The following is an 18,326-nucleotide window of genomic DNA, read 5'->3' as shown; positions in this document are numbered from 1 at the left end:
GTGCAAAGGGATTGTAAGTGGCATGAGGAAATATTTGGGATTGGTGGATATGCTCGTCCTCTTCCTTTTAATGATAAATTCATACATATGTTATAACTTATCAAATTATGTAATTAAAAATACAGTGATTATACCTAAATGAAGATGTTAAAAATTTTTTTTAACGTTCATTTATTTTTGAGACAGAGAGAGACAGAGCATGAACGGGGGAGGGTCAGAGAGAGGGAGACACAGAATCTGAAACAGGCTCCAGGCTCTGAGCTGTCAGCACAGAGCCCGACGCGGGGCTTGAACTCACGGACCGTGAGATCATGACCTGAGCTGAAGTCGGCTGCTTAACCGACTGAGCCACCCAGGCACACCGAAGATGTTTAAAAATATAATTCGGTATACCCTATGAATGCAGATTGAGAAGCTTTATCTTACATTAAGCTACTAAGCAACAACTAGATCTGCTAATATTTAATATTTTTTATCAAATTTGGAGGTTAGAATGTAAAATTTCAGATGATACGAAGCTGAAGAGAACAAAATGAATTGTGATGCAGTTAATGTCTCTATGAAGTGAAGATATGAAATTAACAAACTGGAAGCTAACCAGTAATTAAGCCACCGTGCCTTTAAGTTATCCATATACTTCCAAGTTCTATGGTCATGACTCAGGCTAACTAGACAGAATCCCTACCTGAAGTGATTTTGTTGGTAACTGTTAAATCCCCTTGTAATCTACCAATGTGTCTTATGGATGGTACCTACCCGGAGAGTTTTGTCTTTTAAGAGAGACTGATATGTTTCAGGTACAGTTTGAACATGTCTAAGAACAGCTTATATAAACCCACTTTGGCTTGATAATTCTGTGAACAGCATTAAATATGTCAATTTGTAGGTAACACCCACTGAATGATAATAAATAAATTTAAAATACGAAGATAAACATCAACCTGTGAATGTTGGCATATTTGCAATGGGAACAAACTGGGACGTTATTGTAACATTTGGAAATGCTGTTCTTGCTATATAATATGATTTCTTTCTATTCTCAGTATATTGAATTTTGGGGTTCTAACTGTTTTAAAATTCAGGCTAATAACCAAAATTATGCTAAGTCTGTAATCATAACTGAAGCTATTTCTACATGAAGACATGCAGAAGTGAGGTGAAAATATTCTTTTGATCCAATGGATCAGCTGTGGTACTTATGTCCTGTTAAGACATAGACATTTGAACCACTTTGATCTTCCCACCATTTACAAGGGCCACAGCTGATTGGATTAAGAGACATTTGCTTTCAGAGTTATCCTACTACTGAATATGTAGAAATAATTTAAGTCTAATTAACAAAATACTTTCAAATTCTAAATATTTCATACGTGCAATGAAAGATGACCCAGTTGCAAAGGGCGTTTGTTAACATTCCACGTGAAACCGCTAATCATTCAAATAATAACTGAAAACCAACTGAAAAACCTACTCATACAGAAAAGCGTCCTGTACGAGAGTATGTTTTGTATCTTGGCCAAAATAGGCAGACAGTTCTCAATACATTTTTCTCCAAGATCTTAAAGTGGAATTCTGGAAACATTACATTAAAAAAACTTGGAGGTTAATTTCCTGGAAGTGGATGATATTGCCAATTCATTCTGTTTAGCACTGGTAGAGTAACTCTTCAGGGGAGGAGCTAAAAATGTATTTGGATTTTAAAGGTCAGCAGGATTAGATTCAACTGCAATTTAACTCAGTCTAGGCCATAGCTAACTAATGAAGTTCGTGAACAGCCATTAGAGTTCTTTGAAACTTCTGTCTCAAAATGGCTAAGTCAGCACATAGACACTCACCAGGTGTTTGAGTAACTGACTGGTGAAGATGTTGGTGACATTGAAAAATGAAGGTGAATAGAGCATTTTAATAAACACTCAAGTCCAGAGTCCAGAAAATTGTGGTTATATTCACAGAGGAGTAACAGTCGTAAGGCTTCCTATGGGCAGTGTTTTTTCCCAGAACAGTTTGGGAGTTGAGGATAACAACAGGTATGTTAATAATCAAAAACTTAGTTCTATGAAGCAAGCATGCAGCATCAAGACAAAATTTGGAATCTTTATAATCCATGCTCTTATTGGACCCATAAACCGTCATAGCAGTGACACAGAGGGCTTGCTGTTCATTCCCCAGCCTCCCTTGCACTTTGCTGTTACCATGTGACTGAGTTGTAACTAATGCACATAAGATGAACCTTGGCAGCCTTGACATAAGAACCTGGTGTAAGAACCTGCCATAGATGAATCTCCTAGTTCCTTTCCCTTGGGCTGTTGGAATGGAGGTAATTCTCAGCATGACCTTGGGAGATGTATGTGAAATGAGGTGAAATGAAAGACAGTTGAATATCTGAATTGGTTTCCACCACATAGGAACATGCTTTTTGGACTTTGTGTGAATGAGTAAGCCACTGCTTTTTGGGGGGGGGGTTGGCAGCCAGCATCACCATAATTAATGCAATTGACAAAGCATTTATTTTAACATCTCTACACCAAAGATGGGAGCACACTGAGGAAAATGTTTAGTTTACAGATGGGGACTAAGAACAAGGGAGAAGTTGCTACTTTTCAAATGAAGCATATTAGGTTTCTATTACAATAGGAATTGGGACTCAGGTTTCTTGACTCAGCTATCCGATACACTTAATTGAAAACAATCTCTCAGAACTTTGAAATACTGTGTAATTTAAGCAAGAAGGCAGGAATTACGTGTAATAACTTCTATTGCATACCCTAAAATATCATGGTTTATGCTTTGTTAAACATTTTAAAAGCTCAATAAATGTTTGTTAAATGAGTGTTTGAGGTGTCAGCAATATCTTTATATTAAATAGGTTAGAGATCATCTATATACGCAGATAAATTATTTGAATTCTTCCCTACCTGTGGTTACGATCTAACTTAAGACTTAAGGTCTTAGGGTGAGCACAGGTTAGATACAGGAAACTCTCCTATGACGCAAACATTTTGGCAATGTGCCTTATCCAAGAGTTAAGTAAAATGAGTTTTATTTGTATTAAGCACAGATCTTTTTCTATAACTTGGGTGAAATTTGACAACAAACAAGTGACAACTTTTTGGAAAAAACATACATATCAAGATTCCATTTATTTATTTTTTTGTGCTGTATCCAAGTCACATGGACAGCTAGAGAGGAATGAAAATTCTTTGAGCTGTGCTCATGCAAATTTAAATATATATGACTAAGCAGTTTAAAAAAGGCATTCATTTAATTCTAACAGGAATTCACATCATCCTCAAATGTGACTCATAATTTGATTTCTAGGCATTCATGTACATATTTTTTTTCATTAGCAGTTCTGAAATTTTGTACTCTTAGATCTTAAAAACACCTTTTTTATTTAGTTTGATAGAAAAACAACCCCACATTTGTCAAATGCAATGTTTAATCGAGGGCTGAGGATGGAGCCAAAACACAAATTAATTGTATTTATTGAGGATTTTATTTTAGAGGTATTTTAAAAATAATTAAAATGGTCAAGATACTGAGGTGCCTGTGTGGCTTGGTTGGTTAAGCGTCCAACCTCAGCTCAGATCATGATCTCGTGGTTCGTGAGTTCAAGCCCTGTGTCAGGCACTGCGCTGACAGCTCAGAGCCGGGAGTCTGCTTCAATTCTGTCTCCCTCTCTCTGCCCCTCTTTCACTCCCATTCTGTCTCTCTCTCTCAAAAATAAATAAACATTTAAATTTTTTTTTTAAAAAGAATGATCAAAATACTTAATATTTAGATGTCAGTACTAGCCATACAAGTTAGTACTAATGCTTTGTAATTAAATTAGCCACTTTCTCCAAGAACACATAATTTAGAAATCAATAACGTTTAGGAATACCACCATAATCTTGAAGAACACTGTATTTTTTTCCTTCTAAGTCACTATGTATATATTTTCCTCTGTATTATTAAATATAATGTCATCACTGTAACAATATGAGACGTTGTGAGGAGGATAAGCTCACATTTTGGTCTTTGTTCCTCAAGAATTCATAATCTGGCTGGAAAAATAAGGCAAATTCATACTGATATAACTTTGTTGCAGGTGCTAAATGGATAGCCAGTGTGGTGGTGGACAGAATTTAAGCAAAGTCTTTATGTCAAAATTTAAAGAGGCAGAGGTGAGGAGTGAGGGTCTTTTAAGCAAAGAAAACTAGTTGTGAGCTGTGTGCATATAAAATTGAGTAAAGATGTAATTCTCAACCCATTAAAATCTGAGAGGCTTTAAAAAGTCTTGTGCCAGAGCACACTCTAGACCTATTAAGTGAGACTCTTTGTGGATGGTATCAGGAATCACTAATTCTTTTTTTTTTTTTTTAACGTTTATTTATTTTTGAGACAGAGAGAGACAGAGCATGAACGGGGGAGGGTCAGAGAGAGGGAGACACAGAATCTGAAACAGGCTCCAGGCTCTGAGCTGTCAGCACATGGCCGATGTGGGGCTCAAACTCACGGACCGCGAAATCATGACCTGAGCCGCAGTCGGACGTTCAACCTACTGAGCCACCCAGGCGCCCCAGGAATCACTAATTCTAAAGCTTCCCTTTCCATAGGGAAACCAAGGCTGAGAGCTGCCAGAGCAAAGCATGTTGTAGTAACGGTCACATCTGCTTGGCTACAACCATAGTAGAAAGGGACCATATGGGAAGTAGTGTGAGTGGAAATAAACAAGATTATTATGAAATCTTGTAAATCTTAGTTCTTGGGAATTGTGGGAAACTGGAAACGATGAGTTACTTTCAAGCTTTTAATTCGCAGAGACTAGAACTGTGTGGCGATTAACTGTCAGAAGGAAGAGCTGGTCATAAAGTGGAGAAGAGGATGACTTCAGGTGTTAAGTGTATTGATTTTTAAGTTAAACATATAGGAGAATATACCTATTGTATAGTTGTCAAAACATTTTTAGATGCTTTTCTCTTGCAAAAGTTATTACTATAAATAGTAGCGTTTCTGTTGCATATCGAAATTACTGGCAATTTTCATAATGTTTGGGGGGTTTTAATGGATTGTGGACTTAGAAATATTTTAGGACCCAAGTATCACATCCCTGAGCAAATGTAACTAAACGTCTCCCACAAATATAAAACTCAGAGTGGAACATTACCTCACTAAGTATGTTCCATTTGCTTCAAACTAGACTTAGCTTAAATACTCCGAAGCTAAAAATTAACTGTAACCAGGCAGCTACTGATGAAGTCATTGAATACAAGCTGGTAGAAAAGGGAGCTCGTTAAGTTGAAGTGCTCAGAAAAGCAACTAAATATAAGCACACAGTTTAGACTTTCAGTTGGAGATTAAGTTGGATCTCAAAATCCTCCCAATAAGTATAAGGAATCATTTGTTTACAGTTAAGTCACTAAAATATTCTAATACATTTCATAATAATAATAAAACAATTTAATTTATGAAACTATTTGTATTCTAATATTCCATTAAACAGTAAATATAAGCCTTTTAAAATAAAAATATAGCACACATTAAAAATTGAAATTTCTTGAGGCACCTAGGTGGCTCAGTCGGTTGAGCATCTGACTCTTGGTTTCAGCTAAGGTCATGATCTCACAGTTTTGTGGGTTTAAGCCCCGCCTCCTGCTCTGTGCTGGCAGCACAGAGCCTGCTTTGGATTCTTTCCTTCTCCTTCTCTCTACCCCTCCCCCACTTGCAGTGTTTCTGTCTCTCTCAAAAAAAAAAAAATAAAATAAAATAAAAAACTTAAATTGAAAAAAAATTAAATTAAAAAAATGGAAATATCTTTAGCTGATTGACTCCCTTTCATAACACCCTATGTCCCTAACTTTGTATTATCTCATGTGTATCTTCTTCCTATTCATACACTGGAGGTAAAATTACTCAGAGGAATAATGATAAAAACATTTTTTTAAGCTGACTTCACACCCAAGGTGGAGCCCAACATGGGGCTTAACCTCATGACCCTGAGATCAAGACCTGAGCTGAGATCAAGAGTCAGCTGTTTAATGGACTGAGCCACCCAGGTGTCCCCTGATAAAGCTAGTTTGAACTTACATACATTTCTTAAAATTTAATGTTTATCACTATATTCTCAAACTTGTAAAAAACAGTATTGCAGATATGTTACTGTTCTAATTATAAATGGAACGCCCTTTAAATTGAACTATATATTTGAAAGTGAACGTGGATTAGTTGTAAATTATGTATACTTCAAAGTCTAGGGGAACCACTGGAAAAAGTAAGAAAAGAACTATAATTGACAAGCTAAGAAAGAAAAGAAAATGGAATTCTATAAAATACTTAGACGAAACCATAAAAGGCAGAAAAAGAGTAGGAACAAAGGAACAAAGCAACAAAGAACAAGGACAACAAATGGAAAAGAGCAACCAATATGCTACATATTAATTAATTATATGAGTGATAACTTCAAACATCAATGGTCTAAATACCTAATTAAAAATACATAGATTGTCAGGGTGGATCAAAATACATACCCAGCTATGTGTTTTCTACAAGAAACCCCCTTAAATATAAAAATACATATAGATTAAAAATTAAGGGATGGAGGAAGACATACCATGCTAACATTAATCAAAATAAAGATGGAGTTATGCTAATTCCAAACAGAGAAGACCTCAAAGCAAGGAAAATTATCAAGGATAAAACAATAATAATGGAATCAATTCCCTAAGAAGACATAACAAGACTTAATGTATAAATACCTAACAACAGAACCTCAAAATATGTGTGGCAAAAATTGACAGAACTGCAAAAAGAAATAGATAAATCCACTATCATAGTCAGAGACTTCAACATCCCTTTATCAGAAATGGACAGATCCGGCAGGTAGAAAATCAGTAAGGACATAATTGGACACAACAACCCCATCAATCAACTGGATATTACTGGCAAAATATTAAAAAAAGTCTATAAATTAGTAGGCAAAATATATAGGTATATATAAATTAAAGAAAGAGTCCAAATGTCTATCAACTGATGAATGGACAAAAATCTTTAATAAATAAATAAATAAATAAATAAATATTAAATGATCATTCTTTAATGTTTATTTTATTAAATATTTTATAAAAATAAAGGCATTTGGAATTCTCACACTTTATGTTTTTGACAACAGAAATATGATTTTTCTAATTTTTGAGTTAATTTTAATTTACACTTCAAACACAAATACATTAAATTTTCATATATATTTTAAGTCCTATCGCATTATGTACTCAATTCTTTGGATCATTACAAAAGCTATAGTACAAAAGCTGAGTAAAAATCTTAATTATAACAAAATAAAGATCTTGATGAAATGAAGCAAAAATAACTTTTATTAAATATAATATAATAACTTATAAGTTGAATGTGATTTTATTTTTTATAATATATTGATATCACTTGCTCTTGAATAGAAATCCCAAACATATGTAATAACAATTTAGTCATCACGATATATTTGTGACTCTCAGTCATATAAAAACCATAGCTTTACACCTATTTTTCATTTTGTTTAAAGATATATCTGTCAAGGAGGAAGGTATATCATAGGTTGTTAGCATGACTTATAAGTTTTAAATGTTGAGACATAGAAGACATGAGCCTCCATTCCATTCATACTCTTTTTCTAAGCTCCTGGTGCATTAGGGCAGGTCTGTGGTTTCTGATTGATTCACCAGACTTGGGCAAGGGAGCATCAAAATGTTATGCCCTCATGGCACATATGGGAAATGAGAATTATAAAGGTTGTGAATTGGGATATTTATAAAAGGCTTATTGAAAAAAATAGTGTGTTTTATTTTTATTGTATCATTTAAAGTAAATAGAAATACAAGGTATTAGCAGCTATAACAAATATTGAACTTGTACTCTGCATTCAAGTAAAATATTTTCAAATTTTAAAATGAGAAATAAGAATCCTCATCTATGTAATTGTTTTATATCTGGCTTTATGTTTGAGATTATTGTTTATAATTTTGAATATGGATGTTTTATGTGATGTCTTCAAATTCTTAGTAGTAACCATAGGGACAATATTTTTTTCTCCAATAAAAGTAGAATAAAACATTTAAGTAATTGTACATATAAAGATGTGTAACAATTTATATTATATATAAGCGTTTTAATTTTATTCCCAAATATAAAGTTGAACATATTTTGTAACAATATATATTTTTTAATTTTATGAGTTTTGGCAGTTGTACATACCTATGGATGTCCCCATGGTCAAGATCTAGCACATTTCCATCATCCTCAAAGATTCTTTATGCCCCTTTTCATTTCATCTCTTCCTTTACTCCAGGCCAGAGGCACCTACTGATCTTCATTTTGTCACTATGGACTAATTTGCGTTTTACATCCATGGAATCATGTTAAGGTACTATTTTGTTTTGAATCTTTCACTTGACATTGTTGTTTTGAAATTCATTCATGTTTTTGCATTTTTCAGTAGTGTATTTCTTTTTATCACTGTGTAGTATTTTACTGTATAATTTACATTTTGCTTACATATTCTCCTGCTGATGGCATTTGGCTTGTCTCCACTTTGGAGCTGTTGTGAATGAAGCTGTTATGAACATCTGTGTATAAGTCCTTGTTTGGATGTATGTTTCCACTTCTTTTGATGAGATAAATACCTAACACTGGAATGTCTGCTTATATGATAGATGTTAAACAGTTCCTTCCATACTGTTTTCCATAGTGGCTGTACCATTTCACATTTCCACCAGGATGTATGAGAGGTCAAGTTGCTCTACATCCTTACTAACGCTTGGCTTTATTGGTCTTTAAAAATTTTAGCCATTTTGATGAATGTGTAATAAAACATCATTATAGTTTCAATGTACATTTTCCTGATGAATTATAATGTTGAACATTTTAAAATTTGAGTTCATTTTGAATCTGGTCCACATAGTCATGCTATGTGACGAAATTCTAATTTGCAGAATGCCTGTGGCTTTTTAGAATAGTCATCTTGTTTGACAACCATAAAAATATTTGATAAATTTTGCATGGAGCTTCTTCTCATGATTCTTGCTCAGCCTCTCGGTCGCTCACCACTCCCCATTCCAACCAGCTGTTCTTTGGGCTTCAGGCTGCTCCCATTAGAGACCAGGAATACAAACTCCCCCAGCAGCTCCACGGGGACACGTCTTGTCCGGGCTGCTGAAAGTAGATGTCATCGTGGAGGATCATGTTGGTGGGTATGCTCTATACACTGCAGTGGAGCAGCAAGTGTTAATGTGACTCTCCACGCCATGCCTTTTGGGGACAGATAGGGTTGCACCATCAGACTCGGTTCTACTGAAGTTTCTGTCAAGGAAATCTAAATGGTGGATCTTGTTCCTGGGTGGAGACTGCTGGCCCAGGGTCCATATATCCCAGATACTTCCCCTTTGCCTCTACTTGGGCAGAACTTTCACCTCTCTGTGCAATGTCAATGCACTTGGACATTCCGGCCGAGACGCTTTAGACCAGACTCTTTCCACCTGAGGGTTATTACATAGATTTTTAAAAAGTTTTCAGGAAGGAATTTTGCCACAGAATCTGTTTACTTAAGGATTTTGGAACCCCCCAAAATATTAGGGGTAGTGGTTGAAAGCATTTTTTACATAAAAAGCTTGGTTATGAGGACAGATGCACTACTTTGGACATATTGTGAATAATGAGCACACAAGATAATTGCACATTTCAGTCTTTCAAAAATGTTTCCAGGATTCAGGAATGACAAGATTATGATGGTTGGTATGCAGAAAATGAGGCACCATAACTGATAGGCTTTAAAGCATTCTGAGCTTACCTTTGTGACGTGTGATTGAAAAATGGAGCAGCTCTCCTTTTGATTTTCTTTTCCATCTGTTTTTTCCATTTAACGATCCAAGAGCTATATCGTTTATCCCTCAAAATGGCCTCTTTTTTATTTGACCAAGGTTTTTTGTTTTATTTTTTTTTCTGAAGACTGGAGTAAATGTTAATAAAAGCTTTTTACTTTTGATATCTCTGAGCTAAGATTAAAAATTCACTTGGTACCAAGTGTTTAGCAATGATGTGATGGTTAAGACTTCATCATTTTTCATGATTGGAGAAGTAGAATGTGTATTTGTTTAGTTAAAAGATACATAAAATATAGAAACCTATATTTTACTAACAAAAGTGAGTTTCATTTAATGTATAAAAGAAGTGAATCTGTACACATTAATCACAATTACTTTGTAAAAGGCTATGGCATATACTTTAAACAAATAAACAATAGATCCTCTGTTCCAAGAAATATTTCCTCTAAGAAAAATTGATTTTGTAATTCAAACCAGAAATTTCTCTAAATATTCAGTCTATATTGGTTCATTTTGTATGCCATTTTATCTGGCCAATTTCTGTTGACATTTTTCGTGTTTGTAACTTCATAGGCTGTGGTCATTTGTTACCTCGGCATCACCCATCTGCACAGACATTTGTCATTCTTCTGTTGAATTTGGCTCTAGTTGGGCAACAGGAAGTTGGAGCGAGTGGAATAATGCTGTTATATGAAGGATATCATTAGAGGACAAAATTATACTTCAAAGACCAAGCACATATGGTTTTGACTTTTATAAAGATGGCAGGTGGACATGAAGAAAAGGTTGATTTCAAATTTATTTCCATGATAGGAGGAACTTCTTAAAAGTCTGAAGAAGATTAATTTCCAATTTGGAATTCCTAATAACTGAAACATGATCAGGGTTTTACAACTTCCTGAGGTAAATTTTCTGGGTGACCACGCCATCTTCATGTAAACCAAAGGAACTCAGAATGATCGGATACTGACAAATGTTGACAAGAGAAGCTTTAGAAAGCCAACACATGCAGAATGCAATCTATTTGCAAAGTTTTAAGTAGAGGATTTATAACATTACACAACTGAAAAATAAGGAGCTAAAAGTTAATTTAATTTAAGAAATGTGATTCAAATAAAATCAAGCATGGTTTCAAAAATCAGTTTTTATTTTATTAAAATATTTTTTAAATGTTTATTTATTTTTGAGAGAAAGAGAGAGACAGAGCATGAACGGAGAAGGGCAGAAAGAGAGGGAGACGCAGAATCCAAAGCAGGCTCCAGGCTCCGAGCTGTCAGCACAGAGGCTGATGTAGGGCTTGAACCCACAAACCACAAGATCATGACCTGAGCAGAAGTCGAAAGCCCAACTGCCTGAGCCACCCAGGTGCCCCAACCAGTTTTTATTTTAAAAGACCAATCTAATATGTACCTAATTTAATTGTGAGTGCTGTTCAGCATATGAGGGCTTTCTTGTGCCCTAGAATGCTAAAGCTTCTTTAATGATGATAATAGTTGGGTTTTTCTTAAAAGCAATTTTTTTCTTCTGTATTTATGATGCCTGTAATCAAAGAAGAGGTAAAGATTGGACAGCCATAAATGAGAATTTGACTTTTAACAATTGTCCTACAGCCATTTTCATATCCAGTATTTGCATATACTTCAGCAATATTTATGACAGCAAAATTATGAGAAATCACCTAAATGTCAATTTGTAAGGGACAAATTAGGTCAGTCATGTTACAAATAAATACTGCAATACTGTAATCCTTTCCACATGATAACACAGAACTACATAAAATGCCATGGAATAATCTTCATGATGCAATGATAATATATAAAAAGCAGCTCAGAACCGTATGAAGACTATATTAGAATTTATGTAAAAAACATGTATAATATACACATTATACATATATATGTGTATATATATATATATATAATTTTAGAAATAAAACCACGCATTCAAAATTTTAAAATAAGGCATTGTCTTCCCTATTAATACTCTACATACAAGGAGAAGAGATTACACAGTCCCCAAGGGAATCACTCCACTCCCTCAGCTCCTGAGTCCCTTAAAATTGGAAATATCTTTTTACAATCTTGTATCACAGTCGTTTAGTAACTTGAATAAGCAATCAGAGGCATTTTAATGAAATTTTATTTCTTTGGAATCAGGGCTTTCCTTTCTGAGCCCTGCCTTTCCTTTTTCTTTTTCTTCTTCTTTTTCTTTTGGGGAGTTTTGGGGAGATAAGGGAGCTTTTGGGCAGGGGTCCCTTTTATACAGAGAAGTTCTGAATGGAGGTAAACAGAGTAGGTTTGTGGGCATTTCTGGTAAGGGCGGAGGGACTGGGATCTTCATTATTTTCATCTTTGTGACAGGCAAGAGTCATATACTTCATAGATATTTGTAGGTTTTAGTATAATTCTCTAGTGTGGCTGATTCTCTCATATAATGATTTTAAGGAAAAGTTTTGAAACCCTTTTTGGAGTGTTGGATGAAGACTGATGATGAGTAGCAGATGATAGTATGTACCTTCTCTAAGTTAGAGAGAGGTCACTTTTTGGGGTGCGAAATGAGGAAAAAGTATCTTCTCAGTAGGCATTATCAACATAGTAAGAATCATAGAAAGAATATTAATTAGCTCAGCTTTTAAGTCCTAGACTGAGAAATTCCTGGAAGCCAAAGTCCTTGGGAGTGGCCCCTGCTCTTGTGGACCTTCCCTCTAAAAACTGTAAAAGAGATTCCAGATTCTCACACTGAAGATCCCAGAAAAATCCCCCCATGAGTCTGGTGGGGGGAAGGGAAGAGTAACAATTGTGAACCACAGTCAGGGCTTTTCTTTTTTTTTTTTTTTTTTTTTTTTTTTTTTTTTTTTTAATTTTTTTTTAACGTTTATTTATTTTTGGGACAGAGAGAGACAGAGCATGAACGGGGGAGGGGCAGAGAGAGAGGGAGACACAGAATCAGAAGCAGGCTCCAGGCTCTGAGCCATCAGCCCAGAGCCCGACGCGGGGCTCGAACTCACGAACCGCGAGATCGTGACCTGAGCCGAAGTCGGACGCTCAACCGACTGAGCCACCCAGGCGCCCCAGGGCTTTTCTTTTAAAAAGGCCTAGCCTTAAATACAGAGAACAAATTGAGTGTTGCTGGAGGGAACCTGGGGATGGGGGGGGGGGAGGTGGAGGATGGGTTAAATGGGTGATGGGCTTTAAGGGGGCACTTGTTGGGGTGAACACTGGGTGTTATATGTAAGTGATGAATCACTAAATCTACTCTTGAAATCACGATTACATTATATGCTAACTAACTTGGATTTGGATTTAAATAAAATATAAAAACTAAAAAAAAATTTGAAAAAAAAATAAAATTCCCAAGGCAGGGGAAAAAAAAAGAAAGAAAAAGCCTACAGTCCAGGAGAGAGGATATCACCAGAAATCCATACTGGATCTGGAAAGAGAATTCCTTCCCATTCAGCCCCCTCTAGCTTTCCCACTTTACCTAAGGGTGGTGACTGGAGGTTGAGTCAGGCTGATGTAGGGCTTGAACCCACAAACCACAAGATCATGACCTGAGCAGAAGTCGAAAGCCTTCTTTCGAAGGGGAAAGGACTTCAAGGAAACAGACTGGGAACATTGAAATCAAGGAAGGCATAGAGGAAACTCTCTGTAGGAAAGTTAGAAATCCTTGGGAAGGCTGCAGCCCAGAGGCATGTGTCCATTAAAATCCGAAAATTAACTGAAAGATTAAGGCTGCTCCCTTTCACCAAACTACCACTATAACAATAGTGTATATAAAATATAACAATAGTAGTTACAGCTAAAATATCTGCCAGATACAGATAATCTCAGAAAAGAGTCGAATGGAAACCAGAAGTCAATAAGGGAGACAAATTAAGGACACACCAGGAATCTGAAACATGTGATAGCTGCAGTAGTAAACATGGAATACAATTCAGCTCCTAACCCGATTAACATATTGTCTCACTAGAAGCCTATTTGCCTAGTGCCCATTGCCCAATACAGTATGTCTGGTTTTCAAAGCAAACACACAAACAAGCAAACAATGCAGGGAACTACAAAGTATGCCAAAAGCATGAAAAAAAAAAAAAAAAAAGGACAAAACACATTCTGGAAAGGCAAACATCAGAACCAGACTCAAGAACAGTACAGATGTCAGGGGCACCTGGATGGTTCAGTCGGTTAAATGTCTGACTTAGGCTTAGGTCATGATCTCATGGTTCTTGGGTTTCAGCCCCACATCGGGTTCTGCAATGACAGTTCTAAGCCTGGAGCCTGCTTTGGATTCTGTGTCTCCCTCTCTCTCTGTCCCTCCCCTGCTTGTGCTCTGTCTGTCTCTCTCTCAAAAATAAATGAATATTAAAAAAAAATTAAAAAAAATGATACAGATGTCAGAATTATGAGACAGGGATTTAAAGTAACTGTAATATATTAAGAATTCTAATTAAAAAAGTAGACAGCATGCAAGAATGTTTTTGATGGGATCATCAGTAGACTGGACACAGCTGAGGAAAGAATCAGTGAACAAATATAACTAAGAACTCTGGGATAATTTCAAAAGATCTAAGTTGTGGGCAATTCGCGTACCCGTAGAAGAAAGAATGGAGCAAAATCTTGAAATGATAAAGGCTAAGAACTTTCCAAAACTAATGAAAAAATCCCCACTAACTTAGAATTCTACAGTGAAATTCGTTATCAAAAGTGAAAGAGAGGGAAGTACTTTTGCACACAAACAAAAATTGAGGAAATTCATTGCCAGAAGTCTATCACTATGAGAAATGTTAAAAGAAGTTTTTTCAGGTAGAAGAAAAATGACACATCATATATCCAACCTACATAAAGGAAAAAGAGCATTGGAAAAAGAATAAATGAAGTAAAATAAAATATTTTACTCTTATTATTGTTAATTGATCTAAAATTTAGCCATTTGTTTAAAGTAATATGGTTACTTAGAGGATTGCCAAGGTGATGGAAGATTATAGCATATGCTTAAGTAAATGCATCACAGCAATGTGACAAAGGACGGCAGATAGGAATTGGGAATACTTGCTTATAAGGTACCTACATTACATATGAAGTGATATAGTGGTATTTGATGGTGAGCTTAGATTATTTATGTATTTATTAAATGTTTATTTATTTTTGAGGGAGAGAGTGTCAGTGGGGAAAGGGGAGAGAGAGAGACATATAGGATCTGAAGCAGACTCTGTGCTGACGGCTTAGAGCCTGTCGTGGGGCTTGAACCCACTAACTGCAAGATCATGACTTGAGCCAAAGTTGGATGCTCAACCAACTCAGCCACCCAGGTGTCCCTTAGATTATTTTAAGACGTATAATATAAACCTGGGGCAACAGCTAAAAAATTTTAAAAGAAGTATAAATAATATGCTGAAAAAGGAAAGAAGAATCAAAATTTTCAGTTAAAACCAGAGAAGGTAGAAAAAGGAAAAAAGAAACAAAGGACAATTACAACAAACAGAATATAGTTATAAAGATTGTAGGGATTAATCCAACTAAATCAATAATTACTTTAAATATTAATCATCTAAATACACAAAATAAATGACAAGATTGTTATCATGAATAATCAGGAAAAAAAAAAAAAAGACCGGAGCACCTGGGTGGCTCAGTTGGTTAAGCATCTGACTTTGGATCAGGTCATGATCTCACGGTTCGTGGGTTCAAGCCTTATGTTGGACTCTTTGCTGACAGCTCAGATCCTGGAGACTGCTTTGGATTCTGTGTCTCCCTCACGCTCTCTGCCCCTACCCCACTCACACTCTGTCTCTGTCTCTGTCTCTCAAATATAAATAAACATTAAAAATTTTTTAAAATAAAATAAAATAAATAAAAAATACTCAACTATAGAGATCCAACCATAGAAATGCCTTACGTTTAAAGAAAACGTTAAATATAAATAGTCAAATAATTTAAAAGGAAAGAAATAGAGAAAAACATACTAACACTAGTCAAAAGAAAACTGGAGTAACAATATCAATTTCAGACAAGCTACACTTCAGAAGGAGGATTGTTAGTGGTAAAGAAGGGCATTACATAATGATTACAGGATTGATTTTGCAAGATTTTCCTAACCTTCTATGACATAGTAATAGAACCTAATATATGTGGAGAAAAACTTATAAAACTTTCAGAAACAAACAAACAAACAGGTAAAGCCATTACCATAGTTGGAGACTTTAATACTCCCTTTGCTGTAATTGATACATGAAGTCAGCAAAAATCAGCCAGAATACACATGACCTTGACAGCACTAGCAACGAACTTGAACTAACTGATAGTAATCTATCAAAGAATGGTAGACTATGCATTCTTCTTGAGTTCACACAGAACATTCACAAAAGTAGAGTGAATTCTGCATCATAAAACACTAACGAATTTTTAAAAATAAGAAAAATATATACAAATTATGTTTTCAGACCACACGGGAATTACTAGAAATCAATAATAGAAAGATAATTGGAAAAATCCCCAAATGGTTGAAAATTAAACAACACAATTTGAAGTAGCACATGAGTCAAAGATGTCAATTCTTTCCAATCCTAATCAAGATTTCAGGTAGGTATTTTATAGATATTGAGAAAGCAATTCTAAATTTTCTATAAAAAGGGGTGCCTGGGTGGCTCAGTCGGTTGAGCATCTGACTTTGGTTCAGGTCATGATTTCATGGCTGGTGAGTTCGAGCCCCATGTCAGGCTCTGTGCTGACAGCTCAGAGCCTGGAGCCTGCTTCAGAGTCTGTGTCTCCCTCTCTCTCTACCTCTTGCCTGCTTGTTTTCTCTCTCTCTCTCTCTCTCTCTCTCTCTTTTTCTCTCAAAACTAAATAAACATTAAAAAACAAAAAATAATAACATTTCTGTAAGAAGACAAAGGACATAAAATTGCCAACTGAAGTAGAACAAAGTTAGATGTATAGTATGCAAATTCAAGAATTAGTATAAAATTATAGTAGTCAAGAGCCGTTGTAGTGGAGAAAGAATGGGTATACAGATATATGGAACAAAATAATGATTTCAGGAATAGATAAATATAGTCTACTGATTTTTGACAAAGACATTTGAGTGGAGAATAATCTTTCCAACAAATGGTGCTAGTGAAGTTAGATTTTCATATACAAAAAATGACCTAAGCACAGAACTTAACACTCTACACAGACATTAGTTCAAAATAGAATTTACAACTCTTTGTAAAATGTAAAACTACTAAACTCCTAGAAGATATAGGAAAAAAAATCTGCATAATCTTCAGTTTGGTGAAACTTTCAGATATAACACCAAAACCATAGTCCATGAGGGATGCCTGGGTGGCTCAGCTGGGTAAGCATCTGACTATGGCTCAGGTCATGCTCTTATGGCTGGTGAGTTCAAGCCCCATGTTGGGTTCTGTGCTGACAGGTCAGAACCTGGATCCTGCCTTAGATTCTGTCTCCCTCTCTCTCTGCTCCTCCCCAGCTAGCACTCTGTTTCTCTCTCTCAAAACTGAATAAAAATGTTAAAAAAAAGTTAAAAACTTTTTCTCTGCAAAATAAATGCTAAGAGAATGAAATACAAGTTATGGATTCAGAGAAAATATTTACAAATTATGCTTCAAATAAAGAACTTGTGTACACAATGTAAAAAGAACACTTAAAACTTAATAAGAAACCAAATAACTCTATTAAAAATATGCGAAAGAGGGACACCTGGGTGGCTCAGTCAGTTAGGTGTCCGACTTTGGCTCCGGTCGTGATCTCATGGTTCGTGAGTTTGAGCCCCATGTCGGGCTCTGTGCTGGCAGCCTGGAGCCTGCTTCTGCTTCTCCTCTGCCCCTCCCCTGCTCACGCTCTGTCTCTTTCTCTCTCAAAAATAAATAAACATTAAAATGTTTTTTTTTAATGTGTGAAAGATCTGAACAGATGCTTCAATAAAGAAGATAAAAAGATGGCAGATAAGCATGTATAAGAATATTCTCAATATCATTTGTCATTAGACAAATGCCAAATAAAACAGTGAGATGCCACTGGATTCCTACTAGAATGGCTACATTGATTTTTTTAAATGGTAATACCAACTGCTGGTGAGTATTCAGAACAACAGCAGCTCTCATTCAGTGCTTGTTAAGAATGCAAAATGGTATAGCTACTTTGTAAGATATTTTTGTAATTTCTTACAAAACTGAAATTAATTTTACCAGATAATCTAGCAACCATGCTCCTAGATGCGTATCCAACTGATCTAAAAACTTATGATCATGCAAATACCTTCATGCGAATGCTTACGGCAGTTTTATTTGTAATTGTCAAATGCTGGAAGTAACCAAGGTGTCCTTCAGTAGGCAAATGGATATGCAAACTGTAGTGCATTCATACAATGGAATAATATTGAGTAATAAAAAGGAATGAACTATCAACCACACAAACCCACATGAATGATTCTTAAATATATATTGCTATATTGCACAAACGAAAGAAGCCAGCTACA

General features: G+C 35.5%; 1 long non-coding RNA gene across 1 annotated transcript in view; it reads left to right on the top strand.

Moving 5' to 3' along the window:
* Positions 1-710: 710 nt before the first annotated feature.
* The window catches only part of LOC122237697, a 43,110-nt gene continuing 25,494 nt past the window's right edge, over positions 711-18,326 (top strand). The window contains exons 1-2 of the long non-coding RNA XR_006216304.1: positions 711-797; positions 8,321-8,395. This is a non-coding gene — a long non-coding RNA (uncharacterized LOC122237697). The remainder of the gene's footprint in view (positions 798-8,320; positions 8,396-18,326) is intronic.

This window comes from Panthera tigris, chromosome B1 (genome assembly GCF_018350195.1).
Source record: "Panthera tigris isolate Pti1 chromosome B1, P.tigris_Pti1_mat1.1, whole genome shotgun sequence".
NCBI lineage: Eukaryota > Metazoa > Chordata > Mammalia > Carnivora > Felidae > Panthera > Panthera tigris.
This window is presented reverse-complemented; position numbering and strand designations above follow the sequence as displayed.